Raw genomic sequence first — 13788 nt, 5'->3', positions numbered from 1 at the left:
GTGAAACCAACCAAACACAGAGCAGGACAGTAGAACCCTGAGCCCCAAGTCAACCCCTGGTTGACTCCACCCCCAAGACATTCTATGTAAACTACCCTGCCTGGTCAGTTAGAAAAGGGTTGTTCTCTCCACCCCAGTAGAGGAATCTACTCTACTGGACTCCTCCTTCTCAAATAAATCTCTTTCTCAAAAGAGTTTTGGGTGTGAAGATCTTCATTCACTGGCATAGAGAAGATCCTTACTGAGACATCCCTCAGTGGACAGAGCAAGAGCTGAAAAAATAACACTTTTCTTCAGAGCTGGAGGAGCTTGCTACATTTCTGCAGGGGTTTCCCCTTTTGCAGAATAAAGCAAAAGAAGCAACATCTTAGGCCAGAGAAGCAGAGCTCTGCTAGGAAGCCCCCTTAAGTGGGGGCTGAGCAAAGCTCAGTTGTAGTGGCTCTCCAGGAGAGTAGCAGGATTGCTATATCCTGCAGGGAGACCATCCCCCATCACACCAGGTATACCTTGACTTTCCCAAACAATCAGGATACCCTTCCCTGCTGAAGCAGTTTCAGGCCTGACTTTCCTGAGAAGTCAGAAAAATTTCCCTTCCAGGTTGGGCTGCTTCTTTGCAGTTCCAGCTGTCAGCTGTCTGGGACACCTTCAGAGCAGAGCTGTTGTTCTGAGCAGCTCGAGGTGTCCGGGAAACCTTGCCCTCCAGGGATGAACTGTCTCCTTGCAGTTCCAGCAGTCAGAGCTGTCCTAAGCAGCTCAAGGTGTTGCCTGACTCCCCAGCTAGTCAGGACACCTTTCCCCAGAATTGTTGCAACAAATTTACTTACATTGTTGGTGCTGAAACCTGGGACCCAACCAAAAGAGTTACAACCAATTTACTTACACATCATAAGAAAACCCACAGAAACAACTAACCAGGCTCATAGGAATGCATAAAGTCTGAACCAACAACCAGGGAGTCTACATGGGGCCAACCTAGGCCCTCTTCATATATGTGACAGTTGTGTAGCTTGGCCTACTTGCGGGATGCCTAAAAATGGGAGCAGAGGCTGTTCCTAATGCTTTGGCTGGATCTTGGGAATCTATTCCTCATACTGGACTACCTTGCCTAGCCTTAATACAAGGGGAGGTGCTTAGTCTTTCTGCAACTTGATATGCCATGTTTTATTGATATCCATTAGAGGCCTACCCCTTTCTGAACAGAAACAGAGGAGGGCTAGATTGGGGGCCGGGTGTGCAGAAGGGAGGTGGTGGGAGGGAATGTGAGGAAAGGAGTGAGGAGAAACTTTGGCTGGTATGTCAAATAAATAATTTTTTTTTAAAAAAAAAGCTACAGTTTTATCTTTTAAATGCAGCTTCTAAGTGTCCATGTTTTGCTTTTTAACTAAGTACCTTAAAACAGCAAGCCATGCTTTCAAGCTTCATCTTGATGATAGAAAGCCTGTCCTGCACAAGTGCCAAGTATCATTGAGTGCCAAGTGTCATCAAGTGCCTGTGTGGAGCACAACCCCTGACAGCCAGTTTTGGATGGGCTCTTTTCAGAAAAATTGAAAACTTACCAAACCATCAATTCCAAGCTATAGGAAAAGAATATACACCTCCCCCTCAAAAAAAATCACAGCCAGGACATGAGAAACCAGTATCAAAAGCAACTCCTCCCTCTCATTTATTTTATGGGTATTGATGTTTTGCCTGCATACATGCCTGGTGCCTGCAGAAGCTAGAATGCGGCACCAGATCCCCTGGAATTGGATTTACAGGCAATTGTGAGCTGCCATGTGGGTGCTGGGAATTGAACCTGGGTCCTCTGCAAGAGCAGCCAGTACTTTTAACCATTGAGCCATTGCTCCAACCCCTTAAATGCAGTTCTTAAAAAAATCAAAGCTATAAAATATAAAGCTTTAAAAGCTGCAAAAACAGTAAGAAGTGACAAGACTAAACACTTGGCATCGGTCCCTGCCCCAAAGAGTGCACCTACCACAGATATGTGTGTCCATAACATCTGGAGAATCTGCAGTAGATGAAAAATGGACGCACCTAAACAGCTGACAGCATCTCAACCTTGAAAGAGTAAATAGCAACTAAACACAGCTAGAAAAAGATGTATTAGAAACATTTTCAAAGATGCCTCCCTCACACAAGAGCTAGATTAGAGCTGTTGGTCAAAGACTCAGAGATGGCAAGGTGGATAGCACAGAGCTGTGGAAACCCACCCTTAATGCCATCTGGCATTCTAAGAAATCAGCCAAGCTTTGTAACATAGATAAAATTACTTAAAAATACTCATTAACACGACTTATTTCAATGTGTGTTGTATTAATTTCCCAAGTTTGACAAACTGAAAGACAAATGTCATGGCTATTGAAGCCAATCTCTCTCAAGTACCAGAAGAATGGTATTTTCAAGATCAGTTAACAATTCCTTCCAAATTAAAATAAATAAATGTAAATGTAAATATATAAGACTGGTTTTAAAAATCAAAACATAAAAACTAAGCAGAAATGCTTTCTAAAAGTTGCCTTTCTTAGAAAATCCTTCAAGTTTCCATTATTGCATTTTCAGAATCAGACTGGCTGAAGTGTTGTGTACAGCTGAGAGCCACCATAGAGTCTGAATACACACTCAGGTGCCACCATTGCCCCTACGAAAGAGAATTTGGGTGATCTCCCTGGTGGTTAATGTCAGGGCTGGAGCTGGGCTTCAGATTGTGGTGTGCCAAGTCTTCCATTTGTTTATGAATATTTATTTTGTGCTTCTTACAATCTAATCATTCTCTAAACATAGTCATGACACAAAAATTCCCATGTGGAGCTCATCTAGAAGGACATTAATGATACATGCGAGTGTTTCCAGCAGATAACCTAACAATGAAAACAGAAAGTCCGAGCATACAAAGAATGGAATCTTCCATTGGTTCCCATGGGGGATTGGTTTCAGGACCTCCCACAGACAGCAAAGTCCCAGGATGCTCATGCTCCTTATTTAACATGGCATAGCACATATTTGCTTATAACCCACATACATTTTCCCATACAGTTTAAATAATACCTTCAATATTGTAAGTACTACATAAATAGTCATTTTAATGCATTTGAGGAAATAATGGCACTCCAGTTCTTCCTGCTTTTTCTGAAATCATGGAGAGGTAGCTGCAAAAAGAGGTCTCTGTGAAGCATGCAGGAAAGGCTTCTAAATTCTGTAGAGGCAGGCACCACCTGGTAGAGCCCAATAAGTGTCTCATAGTTTTTTATTTCTCCATCCTCAGATTTATCTTGAAAGAAAATTTGAGCTGTTGAAATCACAAAATCTCTCTCTTAAAAAAATCTTTACATACATTCTAGGCAGGAGCACTAACCTTGTTCTACCTGTGCTGAATGAAGGGTAAAGAAAAATCTAACATCAGTTAAATTTAACAAGACATTCCTGAACAAAATGATTAAAAAAACTGGGTAGTCCTAAGAGACCAAAGCTGGTTCTGACTGCCTTCACATGCATTGTGATAAGGAAATGTATGCAATTCAGCATTTGCCTTATTGGGGTATAATTGGGCAGGCTTCACCCTGGGACTGGGTGAGAATTCAGCCTCTGTTGTTGGCTGAGGTTCTCTTGCTTGGTTACCAGGGATACGTGTATTGTCTCTCTATATGCTTGCTCACCAAGCCAGTTGCAATATGTGTTATGTGGAGAGTGTTTTAGGGCAAATTTTATCACTTATATATCAATATTGGGTTATTCTAAATGTAATACCCAGTCTGGAAAAAGTATTGCACATTCACACTTCCCTACTATCCACCCCAACTGGCCACATACATTCCTGTGAAACTGAATGGTGCTATAGAATTCAAACTTTGCAACATGGATGCAGCCTATGTCTATGTCTGGAGTATGAGGAGCAGATGAAGCCATGAGTGGATGTGTGTTGTTGGCATACAAACAGTCATGTTGAGGACTCCAATGCCTCAGACTCTTGGGAATGGAAAAGCTTTTACTGGGTAAGGCTCAGAGATGTGGCAAAACCTTCCTCTGGCCCAAGTACTAGTGTTTACCAATGATTGACCAGTGTGAGCAAAAACTATCAGCCACAGCTTCTTCCTCCTGGACTGCAGCCGGAGACTACTCCCCTAGAGAGATCCCCTACTGAAGTTAGCTAGACTTGCCTCCTTTTTCTGCTGTGTATCAGAAGCCCCCCTCCTTATCCAGCTGTATACAAAAACCTGCCTTCTCAGTTCAGATGACTAAAAATTAAACAGTCTTTCCAGGCTGCTATTGTTGGTGCATGTCCATCTCACCTTTTCTGTGTCTGTGTCTGTCCTTTCTTCATTCCATCTGTTCATTTCTTCCACCACTCCAGTCAGGGTCCCAGGACCAAGCCCTGCAGGACTCAGCACTATAGAGCAGGTTCTTAACAGTCTTTTGACAGCAGCCAGTGAAGCAGGTACCTAAAGCAAACAGGCATCTGACATGGATTCCATCGGGCTTAGTGGTTCTTAGGGTATAATGGTTACTATGGCAATTGCTGCTTAGATGTGGGAATCTCTCAAGTGGAAAAGGTGATGATCATGGATGAAATAAAAGCTGTGAAAATGACATCGCTTGTTATTGCCTAGAGACAGGAAATAGAAACAAGGGGTTTATTTCTCTTTCTGCAAATCATGTCTTACAATAATCAACCCGAATGAGCAGAACCAGGTACAAATGCATGTGGCTCTCTAAGGGCACACAGACACCTGGGAGAAAGCCAAGGTCAGCTTCTATGTGACTGGAAACAGGCCTTTCTAAAAGTCCTAAAGAAAGCTTCAGAATTCTCCTCTGGCCGCTGCTGCTGTTCTATGACCCTTGGCCTTTCTGTAATCCCTTGGCTGGAGATTCTGGAGGGAAAGTTCTTCCCTCTCTCAGCCCCTGGAAATGCACTCGATGTCTGGTTCCTGTCATATCCATAGCCCGGCCTTTCCTCTAGAAGCTCCTGATTAAAGAGGATGCCCAAGAGATTTATCTCAGGGCTGAAACCAGATAGGACAGGGGATCTAGAAAGGCCATGGAACACAAGCCACACAACTGAGCTGAATTTCACGTGTGTGTGCTTGGATTGGGAGGGACGAGGAGAAAAGAAGGATGTTAAGACATTTGCTCCCTTCCCTTCAGCTGAGAAACCACATGGTATCCAACCTGCCTGACTCCCCAGTGTTCCCAGGATATTCACTTCGAACACAGGGACTGGAATAGCATATTTCAGCCATGAAAGTGGTGTCAGATGGTCTCCAGCCGCGTCAGCATCTGCTTTCTCTCCATGTTTTCCAGAATCTCTCATTCTGTTCATATCAGTGGAGTCTACCCAGTCTTCCAAACTCAAATAAAGTTGTCAAGGAAAGCATCATATGGGGCTCGGAGAATAACAGAGAAGAAAGTAGAGATGGCTTTTGCCTTCAGGGAGCTCATGACTGAGTGAGAGGCAGACATGACCAGCTTAATAGATCAATGACAGCAAAATGAAACTGGCCCATGGAATCTGCAGAGGGTTGTTTTAATATGCAGTGGGTCAAATAAATAAATAAACGGATAGATAAATAAATAAATAAATAAATAAATAAATAAATAAATAAATAAATAAATAAATAAATCTGAGAGTCCTGAACTCCCTTATATGAAGTAGTGATGTATATCTTCATGTAACTTATATGCCGCTGTGTATCCAAGGCATCTCTGAATTGCTTATTAGAGCATGCAGTGTAAATGCTAGATAGTTTTTATATGATATTATTCAGAAGATAATGACAAAGAAAATGTCTGTCTGCATGTGTTCAGTACAATTACAGGTGGTTTTTTTTTAACTTACTATAATTTGTCAGTGAAGTGGGGCTTTTTTTTTTAAAGAATTGTGAAAATAAAGCATTGAAAAGAATAACAAATGCAATTTTCTTAGATTTTTTTTTAATCTGAGTCTGGTTGAACCCATATTTTTAGAACACACAGCTATGGAGAGCCAACCATAACCACACACTGTAGTAAGCATCATGCAGTAAACATATTGGACCTGAGATGGATTACGTTATTCTAACAATTATATGCTAAAAACAACTGGATACAGTGTTCAAGTTAAAAGGCAAGTGAAGAAATGAGGGTGACCACTTGATAGGTACAAGGTTGAAAGAGCTCAGAATGGGACAAAAATGATGTTTGTACAATTCTGTGAATGTTCTAAGTGCCACTGAGTTTTTCCTCTTAAAATGGCTAATTTTATATTATGGCTTCTCTGTTCACAAGACAAAGTCACTCACTAAACCATATTCAAGTTTATTTACTAAAGGTTCAAACATATTTATTACCATAAGATCTATGTATACTGGACGTTAACTTGAAATCTTCTATTCTACACACACACACAGAGAGAGAGAGAGAGAGAGAGAGAGAGAGAGAGAGAGAGAGAGAGAGAGAGAGAGAGAGAGAGAGAGAGAGAGAGAGAGAGATACACACCAGTGAGATGCATATGCAGTTAGCTTCCCTTTTCTATGAAGGCCCTCTTCTCTCCGGGGAACGGGGCTGCCATCAGTGTGAATTGTTATGTCTTGGTGTTTTCAGTAAGGTTTCCTCGGCTTCTTCTCTGAATTGTCCTATACTGGTTCCTTTGTCTCTCAGCTCCCTGTATAGCATCCCTCCTGTGAGGACACACTGGCTCAAGTCAGGCTCCCTGTATAGCATCCCTCCTGTGAGGACATGCTGACTCATGCTAGTCCTGCATCAAGCACAGCAGACTCCAAGCTGAGCTTGTCCTGGTTCCTCTATCCCCAATGCCCACTCCTCTTCACTCTGCCAGATCCTGACGTTGGTACTGTCTGCCCACTTTGTTTCTCCAGGCCAACTTCACACTTGGCTCTTAGGGACTATAATCATGTTTTGTCTCTTCTTTAATTGAGTGAAGTGATTGGATTATTCCAATCTTGTAGAAATGAATATCTTACTCTGGTTTAGTCCATTTTTCTTTGCTACCATACAATACCATTACTGGGTAGTTTGTGAAGCAAAGAGGTAACATTTGGTTCAATGTTCTGGAGGTCCACAAGCTCAGCACTAGTATCTGCTCTGCTCTTGTGAGAACCTCTTGTGAGATGGCATCGCAAGAGGAACACATGCAAGGGTGATGTGTGTCATACACGGAAAGGGGATTTAGGGACATTTCCCTTAGGACGAGTTCTCAAACAAATTAGTGAACTTGTGACCTTCATTAGTTCCTTCCAAGACTACTATTTCCTCATAACCTACTTTCCACTAGCTTCCACCTCTTAAAGCTCCCCCACATCAGTGCCCCACACTAGGAGACACAGACTCCATTCATGTCTCCTGTCTTTCCATGGGCAGCTCACTCATGCACTGTACTGCCTGGAGCTGGCCCCCAGCAGAAGCCTATGACTTGGATACTGACCCTGAGCAGCCGTAGTGACTCGTCCACACCTGCTGTCCCACCTCTCATTGTCCTGGTTCCTGGCATTTGCCTGGCTTATGACTTCAGTCTCCATTTCTGCCCTTCCGTTTTGTCTTCATGAGTCACTGGGGCACTTTTCCCTGGCTGAAGAAATCTGCTTTCTACTCTGCACAGCACAAGACGTCACCTGCTCCTCTGGTTGGAGTAAGCTCTATTCTTCTTTGGAACATGAGAAGTTCATGACTGGAATTTCCTCCCACAGGGCACTTTCTCCGAATGAAGACAGGAAGCAAGCCAAGAAGGCTGTGCTCTGTTCCAAGGGTGCATCTACTTTCCTAGAAAACTGTGTTCCTGAAGGACTGAAAACTCACAGAACAAGAACTAAAATCTGACGTCCTACCTGGAATTTGATTGCTCTTCTACCATTTGAAATTGATAATGACTAAAGATTCCCACAGGTGTGAGCTCTGCCTTGGCACGCAGGATGCATCCAGCTCTTCCCGGAATCCCTCAGTAGTGAACATTGTGATGTGCTTGTCCTTTCTCACAGAAGAGAAACAGAGGCCCGAAGATGGAATGATGTGCCCTCTGCTACATAGAGATGTACTATTGCAATGTGAGCCCTTGATCTGAAAATATTTATTTTCCATAGGTGCAAAGCAGTTCTCCTTTGCTTTCCAACTACCATCTGCACTCAAATCCATTGGAGCTGAGGATTTTTCATTGCTTTCTTGCTGTCCATTTCTGGGACTTTTTGTGGTAGATAAGTGTTTCTGGGGGTGGCCCTTGGTGTGTGTCTTTTTGCCCAGTACTGATCACCAGTCCACCCTTTCATCTGCACTTCGTTCTTCTATATCTTTAACTGCTGCCTCTTGGTAAATTTTAAATGTATTTTTAATCAATATTCTTTATAATTTCCAGAGTTTCTCTTATTTTCTCATTCTCCATTTTGTTGGCAACTTGACTCATATGAAAGGTGAGACCCTTGACCAAGGGAAAGATGGTCTCATGTATCTCAAGTCCCTAACTGGCCCATTCATCAGATGGGACAGCAAAGGAACATGTGTCGGCAAAAGTTGTTTTCAGATATAAAAACTAAAACCAAATGTTCAAGAACAATATTTGAGACTCACCACTGTTCCAACATCTTTAGGATTTCAGATTCCAGTTTTCTTTTTATTCATTTCAAAAATAAACACCTACTTAGAATAAGAGCTGTTTATTTAGCTAACCACTGCTTCTTATATACAAGTTTTCCTCAATTATCAATATTTGTGCTTCATCTTGCTGGAATAGATTCCCCAGAAATTTCTTATATGACTGGTGGTTGTTAAACTTTCAAAGCACTCAGAATCTACATTATTATTTTTTTATATTGTGTTTTTTGGCTTGAACTAGGATTCTAACTCAAAATCACATACCACAAACTTGAAAGATACAGTTGCCTCCATCACCCATGCTAAGACCCCCAGTGGGCCCATGGAAGCGTGGAGGGACTGAGTTCTACAACTTAATGCATGTAAACATGTATCAGGTGGCAGTAACTTTGGCATTTCGAGGAACAATGGGAACACTAACAGGAGCTCCTGCCTTCTTTCTCGAATTTGCAGACAGATTGGTTCTCATAATGCATCTTAGCAACTTCAGCAGACATTCTGTCTGTTTCCTTATCCTAGAGAGACAGCAGCACAGCCCTGCACCCAGGGACCATGATTAGTGGAGTAAAGGTCACTGATCACAATTGCTGTGGTATCACAAGTGTTTGGTCACCAAGAGAGATAAGTGACCAGTGGGGAGGAAGCACACACAATGTGGACATGCTGCACAAAAGGTTGACACACAACCCGTGTGGAGTGAAGAGGGATCTCAGGAGACACGACGAGGTTAACCCTTAACATTCAGTTTTGAACTTTCATATTTTTAGGCCATGGTTGTAAAACTAAAACCACAAAAAGTTAAAGCACAAAAAAGGGAGCATCATAGAATCACCCCCGCTGCTTTCAGAAACTGCCTGCATTCTTTATTATTTTGCGTTTCTTTATCTTTTGTGATTGTATTTTGGAAGAAGTTTGGTCACCACATTCCAGTTTACAGATTCAGTTTTCAGCTCTATCAATTATGCTTTTTAACTACTACTTTTGTTTCTTTTCTCTGGCTCTCTTAATTTATATATAGAAAGTTCTCACCCATTTGTGTATTAATATTCTACCATATGCTGACAATGCTTATTCTAAAGAATTCCCCTATGCTACAACCTGTTTCCTAAAGCAAGAACTGGTTCCTGATTTGTAATTTCGGTGGATTTGCCATGTTGCTCTGGTGGAGGATTTTCCTCCCGTGTTTGGAGGTATTTAGTTACGTGTGTATCTTCATATTTGTTTTCTTGCCTTGGTAGCGAAGAGGTTGGGGAGGTGATATACATTTTTAATAGACAAGTTCACCTCAAGTATCTATGTGCCGATGTTTCTATCTATATTTATGCATACCAAGTAAGTAAAAGATTGGTCCCTGTCCACTCACTAAGTGGTCATAACCAACAGTATTAGCTTGCCCAAGCCCCCATTCTACCCTGTCTGGTGTTTAAATTATTTTGGTGGTAGAATAAAAAGCAATGACAGTGGCTAATTTTTTCCTTTGGAAAAATTATTGAACTTTCCTGAGCCTAATATTTCTAATCTGTTAAATGGACACACTGGGAAGATTGTGTGCCCCTGCAAAACTGTGTGCTAGCCTCTGGCACACAGAGAACAGCAGTACAGGTGTTAGCCATGTTCTAGGTTGGTTCAGATCAGAATCCAGCAATCGAGAAAATGATGCTCAAAGGAAGGTCACTTAGGGTAGGATGGGCAATGTGTCCATCATAGAAATCTGTCAGCCTATCTATATTCCACATCCTGAATGGTCAGATGGGAGGAAGCTTGAGAAACCTGCCAAGCAGCCCTGCAGTGGGATTAATACAACAGATCAGGTCTGGACATGCAGAGAACATGTGTATCTCTCAGTAGGTAACTTTGTACTGTAGATGGGCACTCATGGTCCCCCAGGGGAGAGAACATGTTCCATCTTGCCGACCCCTCTGTTCTGGTTTTGTTTTGTGTTTATTTCAATTTCCACTGATAGCTCTTGAAAACAGCTGAACATCTTCTTTTTTCCCAAGAACCAACCCAGGCTAACTGTAGCCAAAACCAACAGCTGTTCATTTAATAAGTTAAAATAAAAAGAGGAGGAAGAGGGAGAGGAGGAGGAGGAGGAAGAGGAAGAAGAAGGAGAAGAAGCAGCTCCTACCAAAGCCACATGATGCTCTAGGCTCTTTTAGGGCACACGTGCACACATATAATGTCCACATCACTCACAGGTCCTGGGTATAAGAACTCTGACTAGCCGGGCGGTGGTGGCGCACGCCTTTAATCCCAGCACTCGGGAGGCAGAGCCAGGTGGATCTCTGTGAGTTCGAGGCCAGCCTGGTCTACAAAGCGAGTTCCAGGAGAGGCTCAAAGCTACACAGAGAAACCCTGTCTCGAAAAACCAAAGAAGAAGAAGGAGGAGGAGGAGGAGGAGGAGGAGGAGGAGGAGGAGGAGGAGGAGGAGGAGGAGAAGAAGAAGAAGAACTCTGACTGCTTTTTCAGAGACGCTGCACAGCCTTTTGTGGTGGACCATATTGTTCTGCCCATATCTGAACAAGTTTGCTGTGGGGGCTTGAACAAGATGTCCCCACAAGTCTCAGGCAATGGAATACTTGGTCTCCAGTTGGTACCTGTTTGGGGAGGATAAGAAGATGTAGTGGTGCTGGAGGAAGTATGTCACTGGGGGCAGGCTTTAAGATTTCGAAAGACTCACGCTGCTTCCTGTGTGTGCCTCCTGTTTATGGTTTGAGGCGTGCACCCTTAACCGCTGCTCCAGCCTCCTGCTGTCTGCTGCCTCTCTGCCATCACAAACCCTAACCTTCTGTAACCCTAAGCCCCAGATGAACTTTTCCTTCTATGAGTTGCTTTGCCCATCACCTTATCACAGTGATGATAAAGGAACTGGGGCAGCTGTCTCCTGCTGGTCCGTGCCCCTCATCTACTCAGTCCAACTTTACTGAGTAACTATCACAGTTAGCTTGAGTTGTAAACTTGATACAACTTAGAATTACCTTGGAAGAGAATCTCTTGGTGAGGGATTGTCCACATTGGGTTGGTCTGTGGGCGTGTCTGGATTATTGAATTGAATTGGCATAGAAACATCTATCCAATTGTGGATGGTAGCATTTCCTAGGTAGGGGGTCCTTAACTATTTCAGAGCGGAGAAACTGATTTGAGCACACGTAAGCAAGTCAGTGTGCATGCTTCCATTTCCCCCTGCCCTTGACTCCGGATGTGACAACATGCTTCACGATCCCACCACTCTGACTTCTCTCCTATGGCGTAGTGAGATCCAGAACTGGAGGCTCAAACAAACCCTTTCTACTCTAGGTTGCTTTTTGTGAGGATATTTTATCACAGTAACAGAAACAAAATTACAGCAATGCCCAAATGTGTCGGCATAAAAACGGCCTCAAAAATATTTTTCCTCCTTCATCTTCTACCTTGGATAATGACATCAGTTTCTACCTGGCTCCAAACCCTGGCCTTCATCTTTCCCTACTCCCCTGTGTTGTCATTTCCATCACCTTCTCCCTTTCCCTCTCTATCATCCTCCCCATCACCATCTTTCACCATCTCCATCACCTTCTCCAGTACCCTCTCCATCATCCTCCCCATCACTATCTTTCACCATCTCCATCACCCTCTCCAATACCCTCTCCATCATCCTCCCCATCACCATCTCCATCACCTTCTCCCTTTCCCTCTCCATCATCATCCCCATCACCATCTCCATCACTTTCTCCAGTACCCTCTCCATCATCCTCCCCATCACCATCTTTCACCATCTCCATCACTTCTACCTTCCCCTCTCCATCATCTTCCCCATCACCATCTCCATCACTTCTCCCTTTTCCTCTCCATTATCTTTTCTGCCACCATCTCCACTAGCTTCTCCCTCACTCTCTCCATCTCTTCTCTGTCACTTTATCCATCATCTTCACCATCACTCTGTCCATCATCCTCTCCCTCACACCTATCCACTCTGTTGCTTCTACTTCCTCTACCAAGGGCCTGTCCACTTCTCTCCACACTCACTAGTCTGGGTCAACATAGTCTCTTGTCTGAATTTTCCTAATTAGTAATCTTGTCTCTGGGAATTCCCTATCTCCGAATCTCCACTTCCATGATAAGACTTCAGCCAGAGACATTTTCTTAAAACACCAATCTGATCATCATGCTCTTGTTTTAAAGAACACCCAGTGTCTTTCTCTGCAGCATTTAGTGCACCCTGACTAGACTCCAAGGTAATGCATAGTCCCCTCATCATCCCCGCCTCTCTCATCCTGTTTCATGCCCAGGCTATTGCACATTTTAGTTCAGTGGCTGAACAGAACAGAACAAAGGTCTCACACCATGGAGCTTTCATTACTGTCATCACTAGCAGCTGGATGACCCCATGCCATCAGAGTCCTGGGACAATCGCGGAACATCAGTGGAATGTGCATAGTCTAGACTGGTATCATGTCTTATTGGTTCATAGTTTTGTTCACCGGTGACCCAAAGCATTAACATCCAAGAAATATACTGTTTGGTACCTTTAAATGTATATAAAATAGAAGTTTAAAAGGAAAATATGAAAATACACATTAATTGAAAAGAATGTAAACTACCTTCAGAATTCCCGTGGGACTTGATGTTCTCAGTAAATTAAACACCAGTTTTCCTTTCCTTGTGCCTTTTATTTTATATATAAATCAAGGTCTATAAAGTCTGTGGGCCAAGAGGTGGAGAAATATCCTTAAGCTGATTGCATATACAAGAAGAGTTCAGGATGTGAGGCTGTGCCTCTGGCATCCCACACAGCAGCATCAACCAATTGGCAGACAAGTTCCCTGTGGACCTGAATGAAAGTAGGCAGGCGCTGGCCCAGTCCCACAAGTCCAATCACCCCCAGCTGACAGGCTGAAGCCAAAAGACTGCCAAACCTGGAAGAGAGCTGGAACTAATTCCTGCCATGTCTGTTTAGCATCTAACTTCTGAGGCCAGTGCTTGAATACCCAAGGGAATAGGTCTGACACAGAGAAAAGTACCCCGAGAAGAGGCTCGGCTCAAACTAGACCTCAGCCCCTGCATTTCCTCTTAGTTATTGTGGGTCAGCCTTCACATGGTCCTTGGGGTACTGACATGATTGGCTGAGTCTTTCCTTCACATATCTGCAGTGTACAAGGGTCCAAGTGAAACTTGAGCCTAGCTCATCAACTAAAAACACAGGCCATAATGTGGCTGGACCTGCTGCTCTCCTGCTAA

Source organism: Peromyscus maniculatus, chromosome 3, assembly GCF_049852395.1.
Source record: "Peromyscus maniculatus bairdii isolate BWxNUB_F1_BW_parent chromosome 3, HU_Pman_BW_mat_3.1, whole genome shotgun sequence".
Classification (NCBI taxonomy): Eukaryota; Metazoa; Chordata; class Mammalia; order Rodentia; family Cricetidae; genus Peromyscus; species Peromyscus maniculatus.
This window is presented reverse-complemented; position numbering follows the sequence as displayed.